This window comes from Rhineura floridana, chromosome 5, assembly GCF_030035675.1.
Source record: "Rhineura floridana isolate rRhiFlo1 chromosome 5, rRhiFlo1.hap2, whole genome shotgun sequence".
Lineage (NCBI taxonomy): Eukaryota > Metazoa > Chordata > Lepidosauria > Squamata > Rhineuridae > Rhineura > Rhineura floridana.
The window spans coordinates 18,639,354-18,661,519 of record NC_084484.1 but is presented as its reverse complement, the minus strand read 5'-3'; the positions used below and the strand labels follow the sequence as shown (position 1 = coordinate 18,661,519).

The following is a 22,166-nucleotide window of genomic DNA, read 5'->3' as shown; positions in this document are numbered from 1 at the left end:
TGCTCTCATACCCAGGCAAATGAGGCCTGCACCAAGTCTGAAGGCAAATGAGGCCTGCACCAAGTCTGGTCAGTGCCTGGATGGGAGACCGTCTGGGAACCATATGTAAGCCACATTGGGTTTCTATCATGGAAAGAAAGGCGGGGTATAAATGTGATAACTAAATCAATAATGTCAGAATTGCCAGTAGGAATTTCCAGGACAGCTGTACAAGGTCACTTCTTTGTAAGAAGAAAGTACTCAAAACTTGCTGTATTTTTGTAATATCTGTTGATTGACAATAGAAAGGCAGAGCATATTCCTCAGCTTCCATCCAGATAGCGGAGCGGGGGGGGGGGCATGGTCCCCAGTGATCTGTGTCCTGTAGTGGTGTGAAATGGGGATTGATTTTTTTCCAGCTTATGTATATCCTAGTGAAAATGGCTCCTTAAACTCTTTCCATTCCATCTTTTTCATAGTGTATGTAATTTTGTTCTGTGAAATAAGTTTTTCCTTAACTATGTATAAATAGGCATATGGCCATACTACCCTGAACACTCCCAATCTCGTCTGATCTGGGAAGCTAAGCAGGATCAGGCCTGGTTAGTACTTGGATGGGAGACCGCCTGGGAATTTCAGGTGCCATAGGCTTAGAGGAAGGCAATGGTAAACCAGCTCTGAATACCTCTTACCATGAAAACCCTATGAATATATCCAAAAAGATTCATAGGGTTGCCATAAGTCATAATCGACCTGAAGGCATATAACATCCACAACAACAATGTATAAATAGAATGAGACCAAAGTTCTTTATCTAGATCTTCTGGACATTTGCTGGATAGTCTTACCAGAAGAATGAGCTATCAAGAGGAATGTTTAGACTTCTAAGGAAAGAGAGAGCTTTTGTACATTCTTCTGCTGAGTCGTTGACTATAAGTGATGGCCATTGACTAGGATGGATAACCTATTTGTACTGTAAGATCTGCCCTGTATGGAAAGATACAGCACTGAGCACAGTAACTGTGTGGAAAGGGACAATGTTGAACACAGATGCTAGTGTTTCAACTGTAGAACCTAAAGTTAGCTATATGTCCTTTCTCAGATTTTTTTTGATTACAATTATTTGCATAGTATATCATTAGCCACAGATGAGGATACAATACAAAGAGGATTTGGTTCAGAGACCATAAATCCTTCATGTGAATCATTCCCATAGATACAACCATGCAGAAAAAGTAATGTTTGACTGGCATAACCATACCTTGGTAGCAGTTCAAATCAGCATGGCAGATGAAAACATTTAACTGTACTCATCCAAATCACTGCCAGGAAATGGCAGCTACTAGTGTGGGTTTTTCAGATCAGATGTTGTTTCCTCCACACAGTTGCACATCCCCAAACATGTGCTACTTAGCTGACTTTTAGTGCTTCTGAACTGGGCCATTTGACATCTTAAGCTTCTGTTAGAGTTGCCATCAAATTATGACACAAGTGAAACTTTAGGATAATCTGAAGGATCCTGCTCAGAGAAAATATCTGTAGGAAGGGTGTGTGGGGAAAATGAATAGATATATTTCTCAGGGTGGGGTTGCACATCTTGTTAATTAAAGAAAATCAAAACTGGTCTCCTATTCCTTGCTCTCTCTTTCCCTCCGAAATGCTTGTGAAGAATATTTTATCCTGATTTTTCCTGGATCTGTTCTGCCTGGCCCAACATTTAAGAGAAGGAAGAAAAAGAAAAGCAGTAAATGTCTGCCTTGCTCTGCTGTGCGTGCTTTGAAAGTGTTGAAGGTATGCTGCCTTGTTGGAAAAGTGTAAAGGGTCACTGCAAAACAGCATAGGCAAATTTGGGAATGGAATTTTGAATTCTCAGAACACTGTTAAATGAGGACCCGCAGCAGCTGTGATAAAACTGATGTAATGCTAAGGCATTGTGCCATCTATTATATTAGAGCTTCATGGTCAACACACGCTGGATTTATGTCTCTACAGCATGCAGGAGAAATTTTATTTGGGTTGTTAGAGAAGTCCGTCAGGTCCACGTCAAAGTCATTTGAAAGGTGGTTGAGGCACCGGCTTCTACTTGTCTGAGTCTTATTTGCATTAGAAAGTATGAGAGTCTGTTCTTGTTAAGGATGACAGTTCATTGCTAGCTGTTAAGATACTTAGTTTTGTCTTAATTAAAAGTCTTCAGCATTTACCACCTTAATTGATGAACACTAAAATCCTTTATCATCCCCATCATGCTTGTGAACCCATAAAAGAACTAACCACATGACATAATTTTCCCCCTTTCCTTTTTTTTCATCATTAAAAAGGGGAAGACAAGATAACATGAGGAATAATTGGGTTTATAGCCTTCATGAGAATCTTATAACAAAGTGGCTTCTGCACCTTATTTTTCCTGCAGTGCTCTCTGAGGGGTGCAGGGGGCACAGGAACAGAACTTGTAAGATTAATCTAAGAATAGCGACTGATGCTTATCAGAGCAGAGTGGCATGAATAATTCACTCAATGGCATGGTATGACAAGGTTAAGCACTCTTGGGTGGTAAGTATATGCTTAACATATAAGTGAGTCTTAAAGGGACTAGATGCTGATGTGCTAATTACCAATTATCCAAGGAGCTCAAGGCAGTCAACATAATGGTGTCTTCACACAACACACACACAAACACACTTTATTATCACAGCAACACTTTGTTCATACAGCATGTTAGTCTGAGAGACAGGGTGCGGGATAGTGACAGGACCAGGTCACCTAGGTTGACAACCTGCCCATTTAAGCACCTTACATTTTTGTTTACTTGCTAAAGGTTTACTTGCTAAAGGTCAAGTTGACTTATAGTAACTGTTAGAATAGGTAAAATGCATGAAAAATAAAGGGGGGAAGAGAGAAAAGCAGTTCAAAAAAGAACCAACAAACTGGACTCTGGACTCCTGCTGGGAAGAAGGGCAGGATATAAATCAAATAATAAATAAACAAATAAATAAAACTAGCCATCCTGATTAAAAACTGAATGATACTGATATGTCCTTGCAACCCCTCCTAAAGGCTAGCAAAGATGCGGAAGCACCTCAGAGGAAAGACCATTCCATAGCTCTGGAGCAACGGATGTAAAGCCTCTGCTTCTCACTTCAGCCATTTTCTTTTTATTCTGCATGGAACTGGCACACAAAATAGGGTCTGACTGCCTGATTGAGCTTGCAGTCCCACACTTACATGCAGATTAATCTAACTCAAATCGGTTTATTTCTGCACACACATGTATAAAATTTCACTGTGAAGCTGGGGGGGATGAGAACAAGTGTGGTACAATGGTCAGGCTGTCAGACTGGGATTGGGGAAGCCCCTGGTTCAAAAACTCACTCAGCCTATCACAGCCTAACCTACTTCAGAGGAGGGATGGGTGCCTGGGGGACATGGATGCCACCTTGAGCTCCTTGGAGAAAAAAGCAGGCTATGGTCTGAAGGCACATAAGGCCAGCTCCCTGCTGAAGCTAAGCAGGGTCAGGTCTGGTCAGTGCCTGGATAGGAACTATTTGGCTGGGAACCACATGTCAGCCGCCTTGGGTTTCATGAAACGAAAGGCGGGGTATAAATGTAATAAATAAAGAAGGAATTCAAGGCCACAGATAGAATTCCCCCCCTTTTATTCTCACAACAGCCCTGTGAGTTAGTTGAGGTTAAGAGAGAGTGACTGAATCAAGCTTTGTAGCAGAGTGGGATTTAGAGTTGCCAGGTTCATGGCCTGAGACTGATCCTGTCTCTTTAGGACATGGGTTCTCAACAAGGGGGGAATTCCCCCCCGGCTGGGAATTTTAGGGTTCCAGGGGGGGAATTGGGACCACTATTCAGCAAAGTGTGATGTCCTGTAGATTATGTACAATCTGTAGAATTGTAGTTTGTTTTTAATTTAATCTGCGACATTCAATAAAGTTTATTGAATGTCACAGATTAAAATTGATTCTTGAACATGCAGCATTATTTTCATTTGCAAAATTAAATTATTATTTAAAGACCGGAAAGTGCTCCAAGAAATTCTGTTATAATATAAACTAAGAATTTTTTCTCTCACGAGATACACCGCCGTCACTCGCGAAACGTCAACACGCTATGAGAGACTATCTTGGGAAGGGGGGAATTATATTCTGAACAATGGTGAAAGGGGGGAATGGAGCAAAAAAGGTTGAGAACCACTGCTTAGGAGAAGAGAAAGTTTCAGCCAAGTGCAGGTGTTCTTGTAACACTGTAATGAGAAAACCCACAAGGTGGAATTCTCTCTTCCCCCTGCACAACTTTTAAAGATACAGAAGACCTCTTGGAGGCTGGGCCTAGCAACCAAGAGGTCTTCTGTATCTTTAAAAGTTATGCAGGGAAAAGGGAGAATTCCACCTTGTGGTTTTTCTCATTACAGTGTAACAAGAACACCTGCACTTGGCTGACTTTCTCTTCTCCTAAAGAGACTGGATCAGTCTCAGGCCATGAACCTGGCAACCCTAGTGGAATTCTGAGTCTGGGTCCTGCCAGTCCTAGTTCTTTAATGGTTAAAGTGCCTGAACACTACACCATTTGCTAATGATTAATATAGTAATGATATGTGAATAAAATCATATATTTCCACCAATATTATTAAAATCTTAAGGGTAATTTCAGTAAGAGAAAGATGAGGGAGTCACATATATATATATATTTAAAATATGTCACTCAGAAGTAAGCCCATTAAGTTAAACAGGGCTTACTTCCAGATAAGTGGGTATAGATTTGCAGCTTTCGTGCTATGATGTTTCTCATTCAAGTTGGTGAATGTATTTTAATTTATGTTGGTAGGATTAGTAAGGTCAGAAAATCAAATCTACCTCTCAAGAACAATAAAATAGAAATATTGATTCGTTTAGGCTTTGTCTGGGCTGGGGTTCTCTTTGTTGTGTTTTATTCCCCATCTGCTTCTGCTTAATCTTAATCATGCAAGAATGCAGCATATTCCTGAGTCCCCTGATCTGTTTCTTGTTGATTCTGTTCAATAGTAATGGCGACTAACAAGCTTGTCCCCCAAATATATTTTAGGGAGTATGTGTTGTGAATATTTGATATTTAACATCGATATTTAACACTTTATTTTTTTGTAGCTGTCAATATTTGACAGTATGGTAGCTGCTGACATGCAATATTGTTTAATAAGTGTTGATTCCATTTGTTTCACCAGCCAGATAACATCCCCCTTGAATCAGGTAAAATCCTAAGCAACTACGTTTTGATGTTAATGTATCAAAAATGTGAAAATATGAAAATATATAAAATGCTGATCCCACTCCCCATTTTGCTTCAGCTCTTGAAGAATTGTTTCAGCAAGTTGTTTGGATAGAAATCTTGTGATCCCCCCCCCTTCTTTCAGTTCCTTCTTTGTACTCAGATACTTTCCAATGACTTTTTAAAAAATTGAATTTACACCATCACGGGCTGTTAATCTGTTTTGGGGGTATATCAGTGTCTAACTAATACCTTAACACTTTTTCATATACCTCCTGGCATGACAAATTGTGGACAAGCTGGTCAAGCTGTCCACTGTGCAACTGTGGCAAAACAAGCAGGACCTCAAGGGATTCATTATATTCATCACAACAATTAACAAAAAACCTTTTGGTTTAACATGTTGTGTTAAGGGCTTTCCATGTCCATTCACATTCCAAAATGACAGGAAATTACAGTTGGGAACTTGTCAGCATGGAATGGTAACTTCAGTTGCATAATCGTTTTGGTTGCATAACTCCACAAGTCTCTTACAGTGAACGGACAAATCTGGGACTTCAGTCCACCACTCTGCCACTAAAACCCATCTGACCCCAAGACAGTGGAGAAGCTGGAACTAACCACCAGATAGGAGACCATACCATATCCATATTGCCGAAATAACACATCTGTTAAGGGAGTGACCATTAATGTGTGATTTTCCAGCATTTTGTAGCTTAAGTGAACGTGGAAGGCCCTTAACACAACACGTTAAACTGAGACTTTTTCGTTAATTGAATTTGATTACGTTTGAGATGGCTATGCCGATAACTTGCAGGCAAACCTGAAACTGAAAATGAAAAACTCAATGGAAAATGTAGAGAGAAAGATAAGAAACAGAGCTCATTCCATCAGCTATCCTGAAAGGCCAGCTCTGTCAGGCTACCTCTCCCTTAACTGTCAACTAATAGCAGCCATCCTCAAACTTACCTCTCCTGCACTGCCAAGTTTCAAACCAGTCCATTAAACCATTTTTTAAAAGTATAAGCCATAGAATCTACACTCCCAACCCCCACCCCGATTTCTCTTTAAAATGATGGAATGCTATTCAACAACTTCACCCTGTGGCCTTATAATGATACTGTTTTAAACTGAGTGCCCAGTAGACCCGTCTAATATAGTACTGCCTATTCTGACAGCAGTTCTTTCCCAGCCCTCTACCTGCTATCAATTGAACTGAACGTGCCTGGGATTGAATTTAGGATCTTTTGCATGCAAAGCATAGCACATGCTCTAACATTGAGTTATTACTTCTCTTCTCATGGTATAATCAAGGATTCCTAATGACATACACACAACTCTAAGATAGATAGCCTTAGCTTTTCTTGCAACTTGGACCCCCCCCCTCCACCCTCAGTTTTTTACTTACATTCCCAGGGTATGTGGGGAGTTTTCTTATTTGGCTGCACTGCGTGGAAATGACATTAATTTGATGGCTGTGAACTTTGCACTATTTACCAATGGAGGATTTATCAATCAATGCAGTCTATCAAAACAATTCATGCAAAACTGTTGTCCATGAGAGTTTCCTTTCCTTTAAGATAAACAACTCAATGTGAATAACAAAATGGCTAGGGTATACCATCTCTGTTTTCTGTTTGTTATTGAGAGTTGCCAAAATATGAACAATCTATAAACGTTATGAATGAGGGGCAACCTTATGTGCCAGTGACATTCTAGATGTAGCTGATAGCATGATCCTCTGATTAGTGACAATGTAAAGAGAATATCTTGTTATAAACATTTTACATGAATTGTTTCTTGCTGAAAGTATTCTTCAGTCAATGACTTATCAGGCAAATAAAAAGGGTAGTGATGTATTTCTGGGCCAATTTAGTCTTTTGGGGGCAGTTATTAAGGCTTTAATTGAATACAATTTAATTAAGATGCAAGGCTATGCATCTGAAGTATCTCATAGGATTCTGAGCACAGAAATAATCAATAATCAGAGGAAACAATAAAAGAAGCTGTGATGTCTTTCTTTATCTGTCTCTTTTTCAATTTCATAATGGATATGGAAATCATACTGCCAAATACAGCTTTCTAATCTATGATACTCCGAAGAATTTAGACTGCCTATTAGGCTATAAAACAAAATACAAAACTGGGATAGATTACACAAAATTGGTTACACAAATCAAAGCCAGTGGAATGTTTGTCTTACCTTATTAAAGTGAAAAACAAACATTTCACTGGCTTTGATTTGTGTAACCAAATCCCCAAATTACTTGCTTCTCTGGCATCTGAGTATATAAAACGCTGGAATTTCTTGGAATCTTATCACAGGTTCGCCAGTGGGAAGGTCCACCATAGCAGACAAGTCTTCCTGAAAGGTTGCCCATGATTAATTTCTGCATAATCTTCCTTGGATTTATGGGATCAGGAATTGTAGGATATTGTGTTCAGAAAAGTTGATGGAGCAGTTCCATCAGTTTATTGCGGGAATGTGGAACCCATGAGCCTGCAGATGCTGTTGGACTCCAACTTCTGTCAGCCCTGACTATTGGCCATGCTGGCTAGAAGTTGGAGTTCCACAGCACGTGAAGGGCTACAGGTTTCCCATTCCTGGTCAATGGGGAAAGCAGAGTCAGAGCATTTAACACATTTACTAATAAATTTAGAGAAGCTTGTATAAACTGTCAGGCACTCTTGGAACAATGGAAAGATATTTTAGGTGATGTTTCAGAATCCTGAACTTATCCTGACAACTAACTTGTAAGCTTAGGCTGCCTAATTATTCTGTTGTACTTTTTCTTCATGTATTGACTGATGTATTGTTCTGTTAATGGACAAATTAAAGAGAAGGTTGCCCATCTCTACCAGTTTTGTCTTGCAATGCCCAACCACAGGGGAACTTTCATTTATTTGTTTAGTATATTTGTCTATCTCCTCTCAGCCAAACAGCTCCCAGGGCAGTTCACAATAAAATACAAACAGTAAAATCCTTACAATAAAATCAATGCAGTAAATACAATATAGTGGAGCAAATCAATCATAATAAAAACCTTAATAAAGTAACAAAATAGGTTAAAACATAGCATTTAAGAACCCTGGGAGAACAAAAGATTATTGGCCTGGCACCTAAAGCGATCAAAGTATGTGCCAGGCAAGCTCCAGCTCTGAGTTGGTGAGGCAGCAGTGGGACCCAACAAACCTGCTGAGCACTCTACATGAATTGATGCTACTACATTTCCCAGAATCTTCTACAGTGCTGAGATGGTCCAAAGCAGACAGATTTCAACAAGTAAAATAATTTGCTGATGGTAGAAAGTTTGTGAACTGCTGGCAGTGATATAGCAGCATGTCATGGCTACAGCTCTGGTTCCCATGCTGTGTGTTCTTTTATGCACTTGAAAACTGTAACTGAGCAAATGTGGTAGGGACATAGTCACCATACATTTCCTTGTCCTTAGGAGGCCAACTATTTCTTCTGTTTATAGGCAATAATAACAAGCCTTGCTTGGGATTACTTTTTCTTTTGATTGGGAATTTTGGTAATGATAATTGCCAGGCTAGGCAGTCTAATTTTCTGAACTGTATACATTTAGTTCTGTCCTGGAGAGCCCTTACAATAAAACTGTTTGTTAAAAAAATCCAGAACAGTAATTGTTGTGGTGGTGGGGTTTTTGTACTGTATCTGCAATCCAGCAGCTTCATTCAAACATGGTTGAGGGCAGATGAGAGTAAGTATGCAATTATGTATTTGTGTGTGTGTGTGTCTGTGAAATTAAAATGAGCCGCCATATCACTATCAAAATTCATCTCAAGAATCACAGTACTGTCATAAAAATAGTAAAATTATAAACCTAATTCTTATTGTTTAGGAAATACTTAAGTTAGCAATACAACTATTTTCCTATTATTGTGACATATTATCAAGAGGTGTCATAAAATTGGTAAACAAGGTAACACAAAGGAATATGCCTTAAATATTTAAAGACACAATTTCTGCATTCTTCTTCTCTGTTGAAAGAATGATGCATAGCCCAAATCATTACTGTGATGTACAACAAGAACAAACTTCCAAAAATAAGAAAAACAGTATGTGTGAAATGGAATGGCAATTTTCCATAGAATCCCACACTTGTATCCATCCACATAGCAATAGGAGGAACAAGATCAACCAGTTTAGCCATAATCAAAGTCATGTTGGCTTATTACAATTTTCTCAATGATATGTAAAGTAGCACTGCACAAAGGTTCCCCCCCCCCGAACTGTCTTTCCAATAAAGGGAGGGACAAAATTTGTTGACATCCATGGGAGTGGTGGGAGAAAGGCATTTAACTTGTAGGAGAATACACATACTTATATGGTGGTCTCATGGCTTTTTTCTTCTATCCCCAACTTTAAAAACAACAACAACAACAACATTTGTTTAAAGATAAGAGCCACTCCAAATGCAGTAGTGGGTAGTGGGATGGGGCTTTACAACTCACCTGACCTCCCTCCAGCTGAGTCACTGCTGCATCCTGGGACAGGGAGCAGTTAGGCTGTAGTGATGTCAGTGTGGTGCAAATGTGCCGGTGGAGCCAATCTGGCACTCCTGCTGGCATGTTTGCTCCGTGCTGACTTTACCATCACCTGGTCTCTCCCTCTCTCCATCATGCTGTGCAGCAGTGATGTTTATTATTATTATTATTATTATTATTATTATAAATGTCATTCCCAGGAATCCCCATTTTAAAGTATTCAGCGGGAGGTATGTTGCTTGGAGTGGCTCACATCTTTCAGTTTAACAAATGAGAGGGAGGGGAGAGAAAACCTTCAGACCAGCTTGTAACTGTAAATGCAGTCCCTTGAAGTCCACCTGACTGAAACTTTTGCAAGCCCATCTTCAGGAGGGGTTCCCCCCCTCCCCAAACCTGTGGTTTTCAGCAGTTGGGGAGCAGTAACAAGTTTTAAAAGATTGTTGCTCTTTTTGCAAATAACATTCCTGTGTAAGGTTGCTGGGCAGCTGCAGACGGAACAAGATTGTGTGAAAAGCAGAATCTTAACAGGATTTAGATGCTTAAACAGCTGGATTTCTTTTAAATTAGCAGTATGTCAGGTGGTGGGATGTCCCCATGAGAGACTTTTAGCATGAAAGAGTAGCCCCAGGAACAGGGCGTACCTGCCTCTCATTGGATTCTTGGGATTTCATGCAGTGATGCTCTATGTCTGAGGGTTTCTGGAGACAGATCTTGATACATCTGAATTATATTGTCTTCATATAATTCAATATAATCGGTCTGAAGATAAGTTTTTCATGACCACAAATTGTGATATAGATCCCCTGCTGTTGCTGAGGTGCTGTGGGAACCTTGGTCTGTGGCCTATAAGCAAAGCAAGAGGGAAGTACTGAAAAGAGTATGTTCAGCCATTTTTATCAGAAGACTTCTGCATCCTGACCCTTCTGCTCACTCAGGAACCCTCCTGAATTGTAAATTAGTTCTGTTTATTTTTTAACCATAGTTCATTTTCTCTTGCTGTTCAGTCTCTAACCTTACCAGGAATTTTATTACAGTTGCAGGATTATTTACTGTCTCTTGATTCCCCAAGTGGTTTAACAGAGAACTCTAGATATTGTAGCTCTATGAGATGAATAGGGGTCTCCTAACAACTTTCAGCACCTTTCACAAACTACACTTCCCAGGATTCTTTCAGGAAAGCCATGACTATTTAAAGTGAAATAATAGTGGAATAAATGTATGGTGTGAATGTGGTCAAGGTTTTGACAGCTGATTTTGCTGACAAAGATTCTGAGCTTCCTTTCCTCACAGACATCTTGTCCAATCGACTGCTGATTTTCATAAGGATAATAATAATAAATAATAATTTAATTTGTGGGTCGCCTATCTGGCCAATGGCCACTCTAAGCGACGTACAATTTAACAACAATACATTACATCATAATGAAATACATCATAAAATACAATATAACAATAAAACAATATCGGCCTCCTAACACACCTTGTTAATTTTATTAGTAATCTTGTTTTTGCTACCTTCAGAATTCCTTGGGAGTTTTTTCCAGTCAGAAACATACAAATTTGCCTTGAAATTTCATTGGAAGTGAACTTTGGGGGCAATGTGTACTCTTCCCTTAAAAAAATCAGTGTTCTCACCAAATCTCTTTTCTTTCCCCAAAAAATCTTCCAGATGTAACACAAATAGGAAGCACTAAATTCATCTTGAAATTTCACATTAGGTGAAGTTTGATGACAGTTTAAGCATTGACTTAGCCATACCCAGGGCTTTTTGTGTGTGTGTGACAGTACTAATCAATATGGAGTACCAGCTCCTTTTGTTTTGCTGCCCATGCCAGCCATTTTGTGCTGGCACCCATGATACTTTTATCAAGGTATGAATACCAGCACCTCATTTTTTACCAAAAAAAACACTGGTCATGTAATATTTCTGTGTCTTCCCTTTGAATTGCATGTAACCTCCTCATCACTGTACCTTTGCCTCCATCTTCTTTCCCTGTAACAAAATATCAGATTGTAAGGTCTTTGAGGCAGAGACCTATCTTTGTGTTGTTACTCCTTAAAACACTTTGCAGACCGATGGTGATATGTAATTAACTTATTCCATCCAGACATTTGCCTTTTGTCCATTGCTGTTCACTTTTCCAGGATTACAGTTCCTCAGATGTTTTATTTTTCAGTTATAGTTGTCTTTCAACAAATGACTGTCTTTTTCTTAAAAACACTTGTCTGTTTTATTTGTTCCTGAACACTTAAGTACAGCTTCAATGAATTGTCAACAATATGGTTCTGGCCTTATTTTCTGAAATGTTGCAGTTAATTGTGTATGATTGTGTATGAGCGTTTCAAATCGTTTGCTCTAGTGCGCAATTATGCTGCACTTTTCCACAATAAATTTCACCTGCCATTGCCTCCCTCAGTCACATAACATTGTTTGTTCTGAGATTACCTTCTACAGCCTTTCCAGTTTTGCATTTGAGTCTTGCATGTGCCATAAAGACTCTCTCTATATTTAACTTGCCTTTTCCCTTCCCCTGATGTAGGTTTCCCTTGGTAGTATCATGCTCCTTTCAAAATTATTCTATTGCAGAGAGGCTTTGGGAAGAAAGTGAAATAAAGTGAAAAAATGCTCTCTTCATAATAAAAGAATGTGAAGTCAAATAGATAGTTGATTTTTTAATATTTAATCGTATGCATTATAAAACATACTCTTCTGTACCTTTGCATGTATAAATTGACAGAATTAAACATTGTGCCATAGCTTTCCATTAGGAGGAAGAAATTCATTGCTGATTATGTGTAGTGTATTGTAGCCCAGGGACATTTATCTACAACTGGTTGAACAGATAGGGAACGAAAGTCTTCCAGGTCTAAGCAGCCTAGTACTCTATCTATTATGGGGAATTGAACATGGTGCTCTGCAGATGTTGTTGGACTATAGCTCCCATAATGCCTAACCATGGCCATAGCTGATGGGGCTAATGGGTGTCATGCCCTCCTGATGGCTACTCCTGATCTGTTGTGCAACAGTGGTCCTGCAACATGATGCCCAGTGAGGTAGCTGGGTAATTTTAGACCCTGCTCCTTCAGTTGTCCATGTACATTATTTCAGTTGTTGTGAAGCACACAATTAACACATTTCTTCTCCTCATCTCCTGCCATTCTGTGCTTTACAACTGCTACTACATTCCTGATATATTACAGCAAAAAACACCACAAGAACTTTTGCCAATCCTGATAAAAGAAGAAATACTCTGAATACATGCAGGTTCCCATTTTAAAATCACATTAAACATGGCACCATCACTACGTCAGGAATAAAATGGAGATTACTTCTTCTGCCTTGATGCTCAACACACTTAACTTGAGAATAAGCACCATTTTGTTGTAGAAAAGGATAATATATATTTAAAGTAAAAATAATAAAATGAGGATTTGTACCCATGTACAGTCTTGGCCAGCTGCTCCCTATCTATCTATCTATCTATCTATCTATCTATCTATCTATCTATCTATCTATCTATCTATCTATCTATCTATCTATCTATCTATCTATCTATCTATCTATCTATCTATCTATCTATCTATCTATCCATCCATCCATCCATCTATCCATCTATCCATCCGTCTATCCGTCTATGCGTCCGTCCGTCCGTCCGTCTGTCTGTCTGTCTGGAGGAAAGGATGTAGCAGTGGCCAACAAGCATTCACCCAGGTGGTCCTGGCATGCCCATCCTAATCCAGGTGCTGATGTTGCATCTTTTTGCTGTTTACTGATAATGACTTGCCACTCTCTGGATGGTCATCTTGAGGCCCCTTTTGGCTGTGAGGACCTAGGCCTTGACCTAGCTAGGGCTATACCACTAATGATACTTTTATCATATCACCTTCTGGGGAGGAAATAATCTCAATCCATAGATTTTGCATGTGGAAATTTTCCTGTCAAACCCTTCAATTTCTTCTCAATCTTTGTAAAAAAATCATTTGGTGCACTGTATCTATCCAGCTACCTCCCCCCTCCCCTGCAAACTGTAGCCAAGGAACAAGTTGACAACAAACAATACAAATGCGAGAAGTAAATGCCAGTGGAAAAGAGAAAGGAGATCATGGAGTGACGGGAATAAGAAAATTCAATCTTAAGGAGGTCTTAGAGGCTCCCCACTGCAATAACTTTGATTAACCTTGCAGTGTTCCAGCATGGGGTCATGCTATTCTGTTGACACCCTTCTTTTGAGATGTCAGTCACATTTCAATAACTTTTCAGCATGGGCTTGTAAGTCCTGTCTCTTTGTTGACTTTGAATGAGGCAGGTTGCTTATGAATGCAGCTTGAACTGTCACTCAGATATTCTTGTTTTGTCTTGTGTTTGATTGACAACTCTGAAGTGGTGGAAAAGTTTCAGGATAACCAACTGCCCCCTTTCTGATCGAGGGACCTCTTCCCTTATTTCCATTTTTTAAATCTTTGAATCTTTATTACTCCTTATTATGGTAATAAACTTTGATTCTGCTTCACTTCACTATTTAAAAGAAGTACCAAGAGACAGTCTTTTTGCAGGTGTAGCTGCTGATGTTTCTTTGGAGCTGGGTGGGAAAGAGTTAAATATTTCAGCTAATAAAAAACACCACATATGTCATATGACAAACTTGTACTGCAAACTAATTACTGAAATCAAAATTCCAATAAGATCTGGCTTCTTCTCACTCTTGTCAATATAATGTTGATTAAATATAGAATAGTTTGGCCTACAAGTACTAGGTCAAGTTTTCAGAATGCTTTGCTTTTCAAAACATGAACATTTGTATCTGACCATTTTGTAGATTGTTTTGGATATGCAACATAGCTGGATAACTTGTAAATGGATAGGCTTGAAATCTTTTGCTGCATAGTAATCACGATAAATAAATAAAAAAGTAACCCATATGCTTTAAATGTCATAAAACCGGTGAAAAGCAAGCAATAGAAAAAAAGGATCTTCCACTTCTCCTTTCATAGGCTTTTGTTAGTGTTAGGAACAGATACAGAAATTATTTGGGGATATTTATTGAGAAAGTTTCATTATGTAATAAATGCTGTGCCCTAAACAGTGATACTTCCAAGGCTGTATTAACACAGTAAGCTGATTTCGAATCCAAGTGCTCCATTTATTTTAAGGAATAAAAGAAATACTGTGTCAGATAATATAGGTTTATTGTTTTATTTTTCAGAAATGTCCCAGTTCACAGCATTTCCGAAGTTGATAGATAAGAAGCTAAGGGTTGCCTAAAGTATAAATACTTTTTATTTTGTGTATTATTTATTTATTTATTATACTTGTATACCGCCCCATAGCTGAAGGTCTCTGGGCGGTTTACAGTAACTAAAAACAAATACAATTTAAAATACATCTTTTAAAAACAATTTAAAACACAATTTAAAAATTTAAAACAATATAAAACACATGCTAAAATGCCTGGGAGAAGAGGAAAGTCTTGACCTGGCGCCGAAAAGATAACAGTGTTGGTGCCAGGCACACCTCATCAAAAGGATCATTCCATAATTTGGGGGCCACCACTGAGAAGGCCCTCTCCCTTGTTGCCATTCTCCGAGCTTCCCTTGGAGTAGGCACCCGGAGGAGGGCCTTTGATGTTGAATGTAGTGTACGGATGGGTTAGTATCAGGAGAGGCGTTCCATCAGGTATTGTGGTCCCAAACCGTGTAAGGCTTGATAGGTCAAAACCAGCACCTTGAATCGAGCTCGGAAACATAAAGGCAGCCAGTGCAAGTGGGCCAGAATCGGTATTATATGTTTGTTCCGTCTGGCCCCTGTTACCAATCTGGCCACTGCATTTTGCACAAGCTGCAGTTTCCGAACCATCTTCAAAGGCAGCTCCACGTAGAGTGCATTGCAGTAATCTAATTTGGAGGTTACCAGAGCATGGACACCTGAAGCCAGGTTATCCCTGTCCAGATAGGGACGTAGTTGGGCAACCAACCGAAGTTGGTAGAAGGCACTCCATGCCACTGAGGCTACCTGTGTAGGCTTCATGTGTAAGCATGAAAAAGCAATAAATTAGGCTATAAATCATAGAATCATACAGTTGGAGAGGACCTTCCACGCCATCTACTTAAACCCAATGCTTGATACAGGAAATCCAGAGCTGGAACATCCCCAAGAAATAGCTGTTCAACCTCTGCTTGAAGAACACCAGTATGGTAGAGTCCACCCTCACCCAGAAAGCTGGTTCCATTGTTGAACTGCTATTACTATCAGGTGTAGGAGTTTCTGGAGAATATGGATTATCTGCATACATTTCAAGTGGGTTTAGGAATGGTTTAGGGGCTGAATCAGCCTTGGTCACCCTAATGGATGGCCTATATTAAGAACAGACAGGGGAGTGAGACTCTGCTTCTACTTCTCAATCTCTCAGCAGCTTTTCATATGGTCGACCATGGTATCCTTCTGGAGTGGCTCTGAGGCATGGGTTTGGGGGGCACCATTTTACAGTGGTTCCATTCCTCCCTTGCAGATACATGTCCAGAAAATACAGTAAGGCCCCACTTTTTGGTGCCCCACTTTTTGGTGTACTGCTAATACAGCGGTGCCAGCAGGGCAATCAGCTGTAGCATGGGGAGCTCCAGCCACCATGCTCCAGCTGACGGTGATCAGCTGTAGTGGACGAGCTCCCCACGCTACAGCTGATCACACGCTACAGCTGAGTAGGGCCCCACTTTCCGGTGGTTTTTGCTTTTCGGCAGGGGCCTGGAATAGAAACTGCTGTATGAGTGGGGCCCTACTGTAGTATTAGAAGATTGTGTTCTGGTCCCAGGGTCCTCCCACTATGGTGTGTCACAGGGCATGATCTTGTCTCTAGTGCCGTTAAACATCTATATGAAACCATTGGGAGTGGTCATTAGGAGTTTTGGAGCAATGTGTCATCAATATACTGATGACATGCAGCTCTATTTCTCTATCACATCTGAGTCAGGAGAAGCTGTGCAAGAACTGAATTATTGTCTGGGCGCAGTGATGGACTGGATAAGGTCCAGTAAACAGAGTTTGAACTCTAGCAAAATGGAGTTGCTGTGTGGTTCCTGTGTCTCATGCCCCCTTCAGATGAGTCCTCAGAGGAACAAGAGGAGGAAGATTGGAGGGCAGCAGCAGCAGACCCAGCAGAAGGAACAAGTGGAATCTCCAAGGACGAAGCTCCAGCTCTCCCTCAGCTGGAGAGTGTTCAAGACACAGCTGAAGCCCCTCACTCAGATTCGGGGAGTGAACAGGAGGCTCCCCTCCCCCCTGCAAAGCAAAGACACCAGCGAGTAATGCAACAACAACACCGGTCTGGCGTTTAAGACAGCAAGCTTTTGGGAGTGGGACTTAAAAAGCAGTTCTTCACTTCAGTGGTTGTGACCTCCATGCTAGACATAGATTCCAGAACCCAGACCCTTGGACTGATCTCTTGGCTAACTGGACCTGGAATTTCCCCCCTTGACTTCGCTTCTTGAACACTGACTTGGTACATGTGCTCAGAAAGACTCCTCTGATCTCTCTTCATCTCTCTCCCTTTATCTTCCTGGCCTTGGCAGATTTACAACCCAGCCAGCTGCCGGCTAATGAGTTTATGGCCCAGCTTTCACCCCGTGGAAGCTGACACCCTGTTTGGGATGCTGGCCAGTTGCCTGTTCTGGATGGGGTTGCACTGCCTCTGAAGGAACAGGTTTGTAGTTTGTTGGTGTTCCTGGATCTATCTTTGTCCTTGGAGGCTCAGGTAGCCTCAGTGGCTAGAAGTCCCTTTTACCAGCTGGCGTACTAACTACAGCTATTCTTGGACAGGAATAATCTGGCAGTGGTGATTCATACATTGTTAACCTCAATTATTGCAATACACAACTCTTGCTCCTGGTCCAGCAGCTCAGATAATGCAAACTGTTGTAGCTAGACTGCTGGTGAAGACAGACTACCACCACCACGTAACTCTGGTGCTTAAAAGCTTGCATTGGCTGCCCATATGTTACAGAACCAGATTCAAGGTCTTTACATTAATTTAGAAGGCCCTTTGCGTTCAGATTACCAAAAGGACTACTTCATGCCTTATATCCCTGCCCAATCACTGAAGTCTTTGAAGGAGTTGCAGTTAGTGTTCCCCATAGCATGGCTTGTATCCATTGGGACACTGAGTTCAGTAATAATATAATAATAGTAATAAAATGTTATTTATCAGACGCCCATCTGTCCGACCGAACGGACACTCTGGGCGACGTACAATATAAAATACAATCTCAACATATACATAATCATCATAATATTAATATCATAACATCTCATCTAACAGACCATCCTACGCTAATACAGTATAAAATCTAGCCCACCCCAGAGATCCCATAGGCCTGCCTAAAGAGCCAGGTCTTCAAGGCTCGGCGAAAAGTCAACAGGGAGGGGGCATGCCGAAGGTCAAAGTATTGTGGGTATTTATTGTTGTTGTTGTTATAGTTATTGTTGTTGTTATTGTTGTTGTTGTTGTTGTTATATCCCACCCTTCCTGTCAGTAGGAGCCCAGGGCAGCAAACAAAACACTAAAAACAATTTAAAACAACTTTAAAATAGACTTTAAAATATATTAAAACAAAACATTGTTAAAAACATATTAAAACATCTTTAAAAACATCTTATAAAGCAGTTCCAACCCAGACACAGACTGGGATAAGGTCTCTACTTAAAAGGCTTTTTGAGAATTATGAGAAACTCTCTCCTGGCTAAGATCAGATAGGCCCCCTCCCAGTTGAATTTCTGGTGCTTGGTAAAATCAGTTTATTAATTTTAACAGATTTTATGCTGTATCCCTTTGGTATCACACCTGTATCCCTGCTCCACACCACTTAGAAATGACATTATTAAATGGTATGTAAATCATTGAAATAAATACACTTCTAGTGTTTGCCCCAAATCTGTCCCTCTGTAGCAAATCCATTAGATTTAGCCCCGCTCCCTGGGGAAACAAATAACAAATCTTTGCCCTCTTCTGTGTCACAGCCCTTCAGTGTTATCATGTTCCTCCTCAGGATAAACATACCCAGTTCTTCTGCATGTGTAAGCAGTAAGCACAAAGCCCCTCTTCACAGCTTTCGATAACTGCACTGATTTGGATAGCGCCAGCAGCTGCAATCCCATCCTTGTCCCATCCATGTCTTCATAATCCCATATATGTTTTCTGAGTACAATTCTAGACTGAAGACTCATTTGTGAAAAGAAATAAACATGAAATTGATGGTCCTGGAAATATCCCAACCTTGCTGTGCTTTGGTTTCTCCCGGTGGCCTGCAGAAACAGGGAGACTGTTTGCGATCAACATATATGAGTGGAGGGCTTAATTTAACCCAATGGCTCACAAGTTCTGTAGGCTAATGCGTTTCTCATGCTCATCTCCCAAATCCTGCTTAATCCATGCTGCTTAAATGCAATCCTTGTTATTACAGAGGCACCAGTAATCTCTGCTTTCCAATGTGCTGACATCCATATGGACCTCGGACATTGCACAGTGACCCTATATAACATCACGTCACAACTTGCTGTCTTTGACTCATAGATGCCCACAGGGGAGTGCACATTTTCTTCTTACAGCTCTACTATTTTTAAGCGCAGGTAAAAGCAGAATGAGGTCAGTCTCACGCTGGATTGCGGCACCTTTATGAAAACAAATCTTCTCCCTGAGGTCTCCAGTTGCCACAATTCTAGCAAAGCTGACAGAGCTTTTCTTAAACTGCATAATGTATAAATAAAGCAATTATTACAACATACAGTATTGTAAAAGGCACAGGGCACAATCCAGCTGTGTTGGCCCCATGGTCATAAGTGGAAAAGAGAAGTACACAATTAGCTCTTCTCAGGGTTCTGTTTACAGGAGTGATCTGTTGTGGGGTAACACATGAGAAGGCCTTCTCTGTTTTGCAGTTGTTGAACTCCTTCCCTTCTGAGATACGGCTGGTGCAGGCTCTTTTTTCATTTTAGCACTAGCTTAAAAGATGGTTGTTTTACTCAAGTTTTTGGAAATGATTAGTATGCAGCTAGGTTTTTTGTAGTGGGGCTCTGTAGTTTCAAGCAGGTTTGTAATTTACCTGTTTGTATGTTTAGTAGAATGTACTTGTTTGTTTTATATAAGTTTTATTGCACCCTGTCCTAAGTTCACATAATGAAGGGCAGGAAATAAATATTTTAAATAAATAAATTCTCCTTCCAAAATTACTGGGACTCACAGAACAATCCTATACATGTCTACTCCGAAGTAAACCCCATTGGCTTCAATGGGGCTTTCTCCCAGGTTAGTGTACATACTCTATACTTTGTAGCAGGGATGGGGAACCTGTGGCCTTCTAGATGTTATTGGGCTCCAACTTCCGTCAGCTCCACAGAAGTACAAAGGGAGCTGTAGTTCAACAGATCTTCAGGGCCACAAGTTCCCTATTCCTGTTGCATAGGACAACAGTCGTAAGTGTTAACTTTTGAGCAAATCTGATTTGCTCTTCTGCAGTGTTCTCTTAAATAATGTTGAAGGAATCAGGCAGTTTAAGTCTCACATATGAAGACTCACTTCAGCTAGACTGTGCCTTTACAAAGAAGATATGGCGATGTATCATCTGACACAAGGCCTTCCTGTGTATTCATATTAATTGTTTGATAAATGCCCAGTTGTTATGCAGAGTCCCCACGCCTGCCTTTGAATGCTTGCTCACTGCGAACCCTGATCTTCAAATTGCCAGTCACTCTTCTACTCCTTCCTGCCATATCACACAGGCATGATTTCCCCCTCCCTTCCCTTTTTGTTCTAACCATCGTTTAGTACTACATCTGCAGCAGAGCCAACCATGATTAACCATGATTCAATGATTTGAAACTTGAGAGGAAACAGACATTCCTAAGATTGGTTCCCAATCTGCAAAGTTTTGACAATTAAGAATTAGAAATTAACATTCTTATATGGTTTTACCCAGTAAAGGTATGACTGAATTACAACATCCATCTATATACAATGGAATTTAAAATATAGGTAAGGTGCAAGTTTCAAGTTTTACAGCTCAATGGTAAGGATATATCCTTGGAAGCAAGTCCTGTTAATTTCAATACAATTTACTTCCTTGTGGGTGTGTTTAAGATTGTAGTATAGCAGAGAGCCTTACGCAGTGTGCAGGATGATGAAGAAATTCCATTCTGTTTGCATCTAAAGCCAAATTTATCAAATTTACATTTCCTGAAACAATATGAGAACTGAAACACAACAATCCTTCAAAATTCGCACTTATCTACAGTTCTCTAACAAACCAGGGTTTGGAAAAATGCAGACATTGGGGGGAAATGTGCATAAAAAGAATATATTAGTCAAAATAATATACAAAATGCATTATATTAGGAGACATTAGTTGCAAAAAAGTGTACATTAGTCAAAACTGCATACAAAAATGTGTTTAATAGGAGAAATTCATATAAAAATGCTGAAGAATTTTCATGTGGATTTTTAAAAAAAACAAGTTCCTGCAGAAATATGCAAAACCGAAAGTAAGATTGGAAAAATGAGAAACTGAGAGAACTAAAACTGACAAATCTATCCATCCCTAAACAGTGTACAACTTTTCCTAAATGAACTTTGTGTATTCTGATGTGAACTGATTCATTCCTCTTGGACTAATATATGGATTGAAACTTAGTTATCTGCTGGCCTTTGCACTTCCTGAATCTTCCAATACAGTTCAAAAATGTATCAAAATGCTTTTCAAAATGCATATTTGAGATAAAAATAACATTTAAATACATTTTTGTGCAAATTAAGAAAAAGTTGAATGTGGAAATGGAACATAATAGTTAAACTCTTGTGAACACATGTGCAAGTGAAAAGGACTGGGAATAGACTGGCTTGTTTATTCCTATTTATACCACACATCCACAAAATGGTATCCAGGAAAGCAATCCAAACTACAGGAAGTCAGTGTAATATATGCCAGGGTATATGTGGGGCTCCTGCTGGCTGAGCCAGCCCAAGCCTGACAGAGGGGAAACAAGCCTTTAAAATTGATTTACACCACCCTTTTTGCTAGTGTAACTTCCACTGGGTTGCTAGATTGTGTGACCGAGCTGAAAGGAGTTTGGAATAGGGATAAGTCTCCACCTGCCCTGTCCCACACCTGCCACTCCTCCAGAATGACTTGTTCAGGATGAGGGACTTCAGTCAGTTGAGGTCTGGCTGAGTCCAGGCTCAGCTGGAGATCTGCCTATTCCAAACCATGCTCATCCTGGCAGATCTTGGGTTTGGATTGCTCCCTTGGTGTCATCTCATGTGATACGTGTTGCCTTCAGGCCATTTGCAGTAACCTACCTTATGGCACCTGGACTAGAACTGTTTTATTTGTGATGGGTGAGCTTCAACCACATGCCATGTCTTCATCCTGCCACTAAACATTTGCGA

At 40.1% G+C, this 22,166-nt stretch overlaps 1 non-coding gene across 1 annotated transcript; it reads left to right on the top strand.

Annotated features, from left to right (window-relative positions):
- The first annotated feature begins 511 nt into the window (after positions 1-511).
- LOC133386413 (5S ribosomal RNA) lies at positions 512-630 on the top strand. Its single transcript, XR_009763158.1, has one exon. It is a non-coding gene; the product is annotated as a 5S ribosomal RNA (ribosomal RNA).
- The last annotated feature ends 21,536 nt before the right edge of the window (positions 631-22,166 follow it).